We start from the raw sequence: 9,363 nt of genomic DNA on the forward strand, positions 1-9,363 counted from the left end.
TGTAAAAAATAGAAAGGAGGAGGGGGGGGGGGGGGGGAGTGTTATTCAGGTAAGTTCATACAAAATTCGATGATTTTGGACTTAACATGTTAGGCATCTATTTCTGTTATTTTCAAAGGGGTTAAATCAGACGGAAAACTGTCGATTCATGTGTGAATGCCACTAACTAAAGCTACAAAATTTTCCTATGCATAAATAACACGAGAAGTTGGTACTCGATTTATTAGAATAGAGGAGCATTGAGAAGTTTGTCATATTGAAAGTTCATTATCAGATAGTCTTTTAAATAGAAGAATGTTGAAGCATATATGGACTATGTCTTAGTCTGATCTAATACAGATGAGTGAACAAATATAGATTTGGCAGTACATCCGTTGCATACTGAATTCTAGTAAACTTCAGCCAAAAAAAAGTAAGAATTTCTGGAAAAGTCTCACCAAAATCTACTAATTACAAACATGTAACATCACATGTTAAGAGCACATGGTTTTAATGTGTATTAGAAAATTTCATATGAAAAAGAAAGTAGATTAGAGGATTTTTACAAAGGTGTTAACAGTAAAAAGGAATCAAGTATTACCAATGTTGAGATGGACGTAAGTGAATATCCTGTTAGAATTATTGCAAACATAATCACATTTGTAATCTATATAGGGCAAAGAGTGTGGTTGTAGCAACGGGGTGTTATTTTGCCCCTTTGCACAAATAACAGTCCCTATATTTTATCGCTCAAGGGGAAGGACCAACTTTAATGAGTGTCCTGTACACGTTAATTTGCAGTCAGCAGTTCAACTCGAATATGTTCCAGATGAACTATGTAAATAATATTTGCCAGTTTATGTTAAAGTGATGAATTGTAAGAGACGATGTATCAATGCTAATGAGAGAATGCCAAATTTTTGAGCAAATTAAGAACATAGAGATTCACAGAGAAGTAGTGGGAGGGTGTCGCCTGATGAATCCACAATTTGGACTCATTTAGGGCTATATTTTGATAGAATTAGTGTCCTCAAATGCATATTTTGTCTCAATATATGATGAAAATCCTTAAGTTTTAGGTATTTGGAGTTTACGGCAAAGCATGGACACTACTTGGCAAGAAGGAACAAGGCGGCTGAAAAGAATGAAGAAATGAAGGCCTGAAGATCGCGGAGCCCAGTTGGCGAGTCACCAATCGGCCTGGAGATCGCCTTTTGTTCCAGTGCGCTGAGACCTGAAGGAAACAGTCAACTTGGCGATGCAATGGAGTAGTCGGCGTGTGGACGAACAGTTCTGCGAAGCAGTACCATATCGCCCAACAACTCAAAACGCGAACAGGCTAAAGGCTAAAGCAGGAAGGCGATGAAATCGACCAAACGGCGGATCGCTAAATGTATCGGCAATCTCGACTAACTTCGCCGAAGGGTCCGTCGCAGCACATTTTCAAACACTATAAATGCTTGTTTAAATTTCTAGCTTAGTATCATAGCACTATTATTCTTAGAACTTTTTACAGTTTTTAGAAAGTTTATGTTTTAGAGGGTTTGGAGACTTTGTTCTAAGACCTTGAAGATTCAAAGGGTTTCAACTCCAAGAAATTGGACTTGGGTCTCGAAGATTCTTCACTCTTGATGTGTTTCAAGACTTAATCATTCATACCCAGTTGATGGAAACTGATATTGGTATAAATTTTTATCTCTGTTACATGTCTAGCTAAAACCCCAATTTTTGGGGTGTGATTTTGTGAATATGGGTTAGATTATTTGTTGGGTTTGGCTTGTTGATTGTTTATTTGTAGTTGCAAATATGATTTCATCTTAGTGTTTTCGGCTTGCTCCAGAGAGAGGTCGTAAAACTAAGACTACTAAATTGATAGCCAGTGGTATTGAGTCGACATAGGTTCAGCTCGAGAGAATGAATCCTAGTCCTTCTCCCACACATTCAGCTCGAGAGTGTGAATGAGCTAAGGCGGAGGCTGTGCTTAAAGCGGCAACTCGGTGTTCGAGAGAAATCAAGTCGATTCGGGGTAAGTTGCTTGAGATAGAATTTACCCCCACTATAGTCTAGCCTAGTCACAAATACTCAATAATTTACTATCAAAAACGTGTACCCGATAGTTTAGTTTATCTCGTATTCCTATCACATCCCAAGAATCCCGTCTCTCTATCTAGTTCTCATATATAGAGAACTCTACTGGGACTTGGTGATGAGTGGTAGATTTACACTCATTTTAGGACTATTAATTTTAATAATTAGTGTCCTCAATGCCTAATTATGTCATATTCTAAAAATATTTTGATGATTTATAGTTATGAATGCTAAGGGATAAGGCAAGCATGAATATTTGAAAGAAAGGCCAAAAACATGGGAAAAAAAATGTAAACTCCACGTTGTTAATCGCCTAATAAGAAGGGTGGATTTCCCAATTGGCATGACCTCACCCAAATTGACAATGCTCAAAACATGAAATAATTGAGGCAGGTTGGTGAACTTAAAAGGAAAGACGACTCGCTGAACGCAAAGGGCAAACATGCTGACCATCACCGTAAATGATAGGACTTTGAGGAAAATTACAGGCTTGAAAGGTTAACAAAGGTGGTACTTGGTGATTTGCTGATTGTGAAAGGCAGACTAGAACGATCTTGCAGATTAAGGTTCAAAAACCTGAAGCCTAAAGCAAGAGAAAGGCGAGCTAAGAAGTAAATGATGATCCACTGAATTAGCTTGGTGAGCCCGACAAACATTATCGAAGTGTTCAGGAAGTGAATTTTCGGCCAAATTTTGGAAAATTATGAATAGCAAAAAGTAGAGAGGAAAAATGGATTTTTTGGAGAGACTTTTGAAGTGACAGTTTTTCCTTCTAAAGAGTGAAATATTTTACCTTGTGAACATCTTTAGTCTTGGGGTTTTTAACTTTTCTCTTAAAATTTACTATTTGAAGTTGAATGCAAAGTGGGTGTTGGTTATAATTGCTTAATTTCATGTCACCATGAAAGATATAGTTTCTTTACATCTTTTGATGGGTGGCTAAAACCCCAAAGTCAAGGGATGAACTTATGGGGTTTGATGTTGATTTAATGTAGTGGGTATTGTGTTTTGCTCTATTTTGTTGTTGTTCATCCATAGATTTGAGCAATACTTATGGGGTTTGATGTTGATTTAATGTAGTGGGTATTGTGTTAACTTATGGGTTAAGGTTGCAAACTTGATCCTTCTTCTAATAATTGATTGATGCTCGGAAGAGATTGATTTGAATGGTTAGTTAGTTCAATACTTGTAATTTAGGTTTGATATATATATATATTTATATATTGCTTAAAAAAGAGTTTATGGGCCGGATCTATTTGACCTAATTATGTTCAAAAGATAGAAGAGTCTAAGGTAGTGGGTTGTTTAGTTATGTACATAGATGAGACCGAAAGGAGATTCTATGAAATGCCATTATGACATCGAAAAAAATATTAGTGTTATTGAAGATTACCTAGCCTACCCATGAATATTTAACACTATTAAGCAACACAATTACCCCTACATGATATTAATTTTCAATCCCTGCACCCCTAGATTACTTGTTACTTACTAGCATTTCAGAAATTTAAGTTTAATAGTACTTCTCTATACCAAAATCATTTTTGTAAATTTGGTGGAATCATCCACCCATTGTTCTTACTGCTGCAAATGAATTGATTTACATTCTAAATTTCTTGATAGAATTCCTTGCACTATATCACTCTCTGTGGGATTCGACCTTGACTCTTAGTTTAGTGTTTTTATTGATGACAACCGCTTACTCTTTAGATTTGTTTAAGAGAGTCGGTTGAGCATTATCAACAATGACACCGCTGTCGGAAAGTGATCTCTCTGAATTTGATTTGAGAAATTTGTCTGTAAATTTGTTTAGTTGTAGTAGATTGTTGCTTGGTGTGTGGTTTGCTTATTTGCAGGTGCAAAATATGAGTGACCACAATAGTTACAGTGATAGTCACTACGAATAAAATGATAATATGAGTGATTTGAATTACATGCTCATGAACGTAATTCAAACGATGGGAACCACCCGGCTACCTCTTACAACAGGAAGGGATGTTCTTCATTTAACTGGGACAATGCTACAACTACTCCATTTGAGAGGAATATTTGGGGGTTTAGCTCATGAATACCCCATGAGCACCTTCATAATTTTGTAGATGTATGTGGGCCATTTGGTTTCAAGAACATCTCACAAGAGTCCATAAGGTTGAGTTTATTCCCGTTTTGTTTGACAGGTGATGCTATAAGATGGTTGGCGGAATTGCCAAATGATTCTATCACTTCTTGGGAGGAATTAACTAAAGCATTCTTGGACAAATTCTTTTCTCCCTCGAAGATGGTAAATCTTAGGGACCAGATCCAAAACTTTAAGAGAATTGAAGGTGAACCTCTACATGAGATGGAACACCCCATAAATTTACTCTTCGAATCCGAAGCATTTGTCTTAAGTATATGAGCTTGAACCGGCTAATGTACTACTTGATAATGTGTGTTTAGGTTCTTTACCAAGTGTAGAAAGGGTATCAGAAGTGATTTAGGGTCATAAGGGACCTCTGATACTAAGGCAGGTTCAAAGTCTTTTTACCGGCTAAGTTTTTTGCATTAGTTTATGCAAGGGTCAACTTCAGACAATCATATATCTTAGAATATGAATAGTTACGCAGCCTATAAAATATCAAATGAAAGATCTATGAGTCTTCTTCTCAATGCCACCAAGTTTGCATCAATTGGAGTTTGGAGTAAAAAATTATGGCTATTTTACTAGACATTATCTTGCCACACGCCGGCCACGCGGCGAGGCAGCAACTACTGCCTTCCTGCACGGCTCGCTGCGTGCCTGTGGCATTTTCGGCACGGGCGCGCCGGTGTCTAGGTCTTTTAGAAACCCCCCAAATACGTAGTTCACCTCCTTAGTTCATAAATTTACCCTAGAAAGAGAGGTTTTCAAGAAACGAACTTCCTCCACAGTTCATCCATCTTCCAAGGTAAGATTTTACCATTGAACTTCATAATTCCTTCATCTTAACATGAATTAATATCTCCTACTCATGAAATTAATAGATTTTTCAAGAAATCTCTTCAAGAACTCATCTCTAAGGTTCAAGAAACAAATTCTTGTAATCTTTTCATCAAAAGATCTCACATTTCTCAAGAATTTGAGCATTTAAGGTATGTAAGGACATTCAGAGTGTTGGACTAGTTCGTCCTCATCCACTACATCTCAATTCATTAGTAGCAAGTTGAATCTAGGGTTCTACCTTCAGTTTTGTAAATTTATTGATATGAGTTATGTTCTTCTTCGGAATTCTAAATTCTTATATTGTGAGATTGCAATATTATGTGCATTGATATTTTTTAGTTATTGTTCATGCTTATATTTCACATGAACCCTAATTGATGAGATTTTTATTGAAATCTTTTGTGCATTTATTTTCATGCATTGGTTTTGGAATTTTTAAGTGTGTTCAAGAGTATTTTTAAGTTATCTTTTGAGCAGAGTTTAAGGGAACACAAATGGTTTTAAAAGTATTATTTTCACATTGAAAAAAGAACTATATTTTTAGAAGAGAATAAACAAGTTTCAAAAGCATTTCAGTTAGATAAAGAGAAGTTCTGTTAACCCTTAAAAAAGATATTATTTTTTCACATTGAAAAAAGAGTACTACTTTCATAGAAGTATAAAGAGTTCTAAGCAAGATTGAGTGCACTTCAGTTACCTCTTAAATAGGCCCTTCTGAGTAATTATCTCAACCGAGTGAGTATTTTACATCAACATACATATATATATTTTGCGAACAGTATTGAGCACCGAAATGGGGGAGAGTTCAGACAACTCACAACCCCCATAAATTACGTAGCCAGCGTAGATAGGATCGTACCGCAAGAAAGGCAACTCTTCAGCAGCCTCAAGAAGCCTTTTTAGTTGATCCATCAATTTAGTTGCGTACTATACTCCTAAAAGGTGTAGGGATGCTCTATCAATGTGGGTAATACATTGTATCATCACAAGGCTCATAGTAATGATTACTGGTTAGAGAAACTCCCTAATAAAGTAAAGTATATTTTTATCTATACATTTCAGTTATATATTTACTATTATTGCATTCCTACCGTAAGAGCTTAAATGATTTTCATCATGATCTATACTTATTTCAGTTGAGTTACTTTTATCCTTTCAGTTTAGTTATTTGTGTTATTCAACCCTATTACATACTCGTACATTCAATACACTTATTTCATTCTACCTTCATCGTTTCATGGTGTAGATTCAGGTACATAGGATCATCAATAGGAGATCCATTGAGATCGCATCATCCGCTTAGCAGCTTTATGTGAGGCCTCCTTTCTTTCGGAGGATTCTAATTTTATTATTTGTTAGTGGTAACACTTTGAGGTGTCGTGGGACTTTTCCTGGCACCTATATTTATACAATAGAGGCTTCATAGATAGAAAGTCTTGGCCAATCTTAAAATATTCAGTTTCAGATATTTTATTTAAAGTTTTATGTTTAATACTCATTATTTTCAAATAAATTTTAAGATTTATTAAGTTGTTTTTAAATAATTCTTTAGTTTTGATGCTTGTGTATGCTTGAGTTAGTCTTCAACCTTTAGTCAGCTAGGATGAGGGTTCGCTCGAGGACCAGCAATGGTTCTCAAGTGCCGAGCACGTGTAGGGTGTAGGCTCGGGTCGTGACAAACTTGGTATCAGAGCATAGAGTTCAGGTGTCCTAGATTGTCTATGAAGTCTTGTCAGTACGATCTTATTTATGGTTGAGGGCCCCACTTCTATAAATAAGGGACTACAAATATTTAAGGAAAAGTTTCCCTTCTTTCATAATTTAGATCGTGCAATAGCGTTGTCCACTAAGAATCTTATTCGGACTCGTGCGATTATCAAATCAATTCGACTAGCCCTCATACTCTAGGTGGTTCAAATAGCAAAGTCCAGATCCTTATTGAAGAGTTACTCTCAAATAAAGTATTCAGAAGGTCAAGAGATAGTATAGGGGCTTGAGAGAAGCCTATTAGTGTGCATTAAGTGTATTGGTTTGAAAGAACGCACCGTTATTCATATGAATCGTGCGTTTGAGCCAAAGAGAGACGTGCTCTTAGATTCTCTTCTTCAAACCTTCTTTTAGGTGGTACCCTTTAAGAGGGAAGTATGTTTAAAAGTGCTTGAATAGTATTGTTGCCTGATAGATAGTCAGATTTGTGATAGTATGAGCCAGTGGTTAAAATTATGCATTTGGAAGTGTAGTAACTTAAGATATGGTGATAGGTATTGAGTAGAGTATCAAGTTTGTACACATGTACCTAGTAAGTCATTAATGAGGAGTTTTTCGCTTATGTGTGAGCTAAGGAGTAGTAATTTTGTGTGTATTTTATGATAGAAGTTGGAGGAGTAGTTGTTCTTTAGGATGAATTAGAGTATACGTTAAGAAAAAGTGAGTTTATGTTAATGTTCCCTTGTGTTTGTGAAGATCAAATATAAGTGTTGAATAGAAGAGAAGAGTATGCATGAGGTGATAGATCTAAGTTAGGCTTATGATTGTTGAAGGGAGAGCCCCTGATATTTAGAGGGTTATACAACCAATTAGGAAATGATGTATAATGAGTTGGTAAATAGTATGTAGGTTGTGAAAGAGAATATGTTGGTAGGTTGTAAATAGATAGACTATAAGGCAAGAATCCACTATTTTGTCACGAGGTTTTATGAGTATAGTGTTTTATTGATTTTATCTACTAGTTGAAAGTTAGTGTAATATATGAGAAATGGTTGTTGTCAATGTTTAGTACTTTACACTAAGCTTGAATTTGAGGCGAGTGTCATGATAAAAAAAAGGATGGCAACATGACGGTAATGATGTTAGTCTTGAGATCTGATCTGGCTAACTTGACATAGAGTAGGTGAGGAATTAAGAGGTTATTTACAATTAATGTGAGTGGTACAAGTGATAACGCTCAACTACACCTCATCCAATACTAGGTGTAGGCGATCACAATTTAGTATAAACCGAACAAAGAGTTGGGGTCGATTCCACAGGGAGTGATATAAGTTAGAATTCAATTACGAAGTGAAAAGTATGTTCTAATCGATTGTAGGAATAGAAATTATCAAAATCGTTTAGGTAAATTCGAAGGGGTTGAAAACAAGTGTTAAATGGTGTAGGGAGAGGGGATTAAAGTTTGTTGATTAAACGACTAAATAAAACAGGGGAGTAATCAAGTAGATAAGGGATACTTGGGGATGTGATCGATTAATTGCCAATTTCGCTATACTGGTGATTAACAATTACCAAAGTTCACTGAATCTTAGTGGGTAAGCTAGACTTTAAGTGTAATAGCCATATCTTGATCAACTACAACAAATCAAGTGAGTTCTCTCGAACCTCAACAAGCATCATACGAGGAACAGCCCAAAACCTCAATTTACCTACTCTCTCGAGCTAGATAGGTAGAATCGGATTAAGATTCACTCTCTCGAGTTGAACCCATAACAACCCTATCACTACAATCATCAATAATTAATCTTAGTTCTAAAAACTCTTTCTCAAGCAAGCATAGAACTTTAAACTAAAACTACATTTGCAACTACAATTCTTAAGTTAAACCTCAATTACCCATCGAACTCACTTCTAAACAGCAATTAAATTAGTAATTAGTAACACTCATAAGCTAATTAAGCCAATTAATCATATAATTACACCTCCAAGAATGGTGGTTTTAGCCACACATCATAAAAAGTAATAAATCATACTGATTACGTTCTCCATAGCTGGGTATTAATCATAAAGTCTTTACAATGCTCAGATTCACATTCAAATCCAAAACCCAACTCAAAAACTACAAGAAAACTCCTAAAACTAAGAAAAGTAATGTCCAAGACGAAAACTTCAAGTTTAACAATGGAAAAATTTCTCATGAAATGCTGGACTCTTTTTCTGCTTTTTCAAATTCAATTTATACGTTCTCAAATTTTTTTCTTCATGATCGCTTGGCGAAGTTAGTCGAGCATCGGTGACTGAATCAACCATCCACCAATGACTCCATTCTATCACCGGTATACCTCGACTCTTCATCCTTTAGACCCTGTAACATTAGGCGATCCAATTTTGTGTCGTCGATCCATTTGGCGGTCCGCCGAAAGTTCAAATACATCGCCAAGTTGGTTTCTCCCCAAGCCTGGCAACCTGGAACTTTAGACGAGCTGAAGTGCCACTCGGCGAGTCACCAAGTGGCTTTGGCGATTCTCAACTTTCAGTATCTTCAGCCTTTTTCATCTTTTTCACTATTTTTTGTCCTGTATTTTCCTTGCCTTGCTCTTTTGCCTTTAAATCTGCAAATTAACATT

This window comes from Solanum tuberosum, unplaced genomic scaffold, assembly GCF_000226075.1.
Source record: "Solanum tuberosum cultivar DM 1-3 516 R44 unplaced genomic scaffold, SolTub_3.0 scf00007, whole genome shotgun sequence".
NCBI classification, from domain to species: domain Eukaryota; kingdom Viridiplantae; phylum Streptophyta; class Magnoliopsida; order Solanales; family Solanaceae; genus Solanum; species Solanum tuberosum.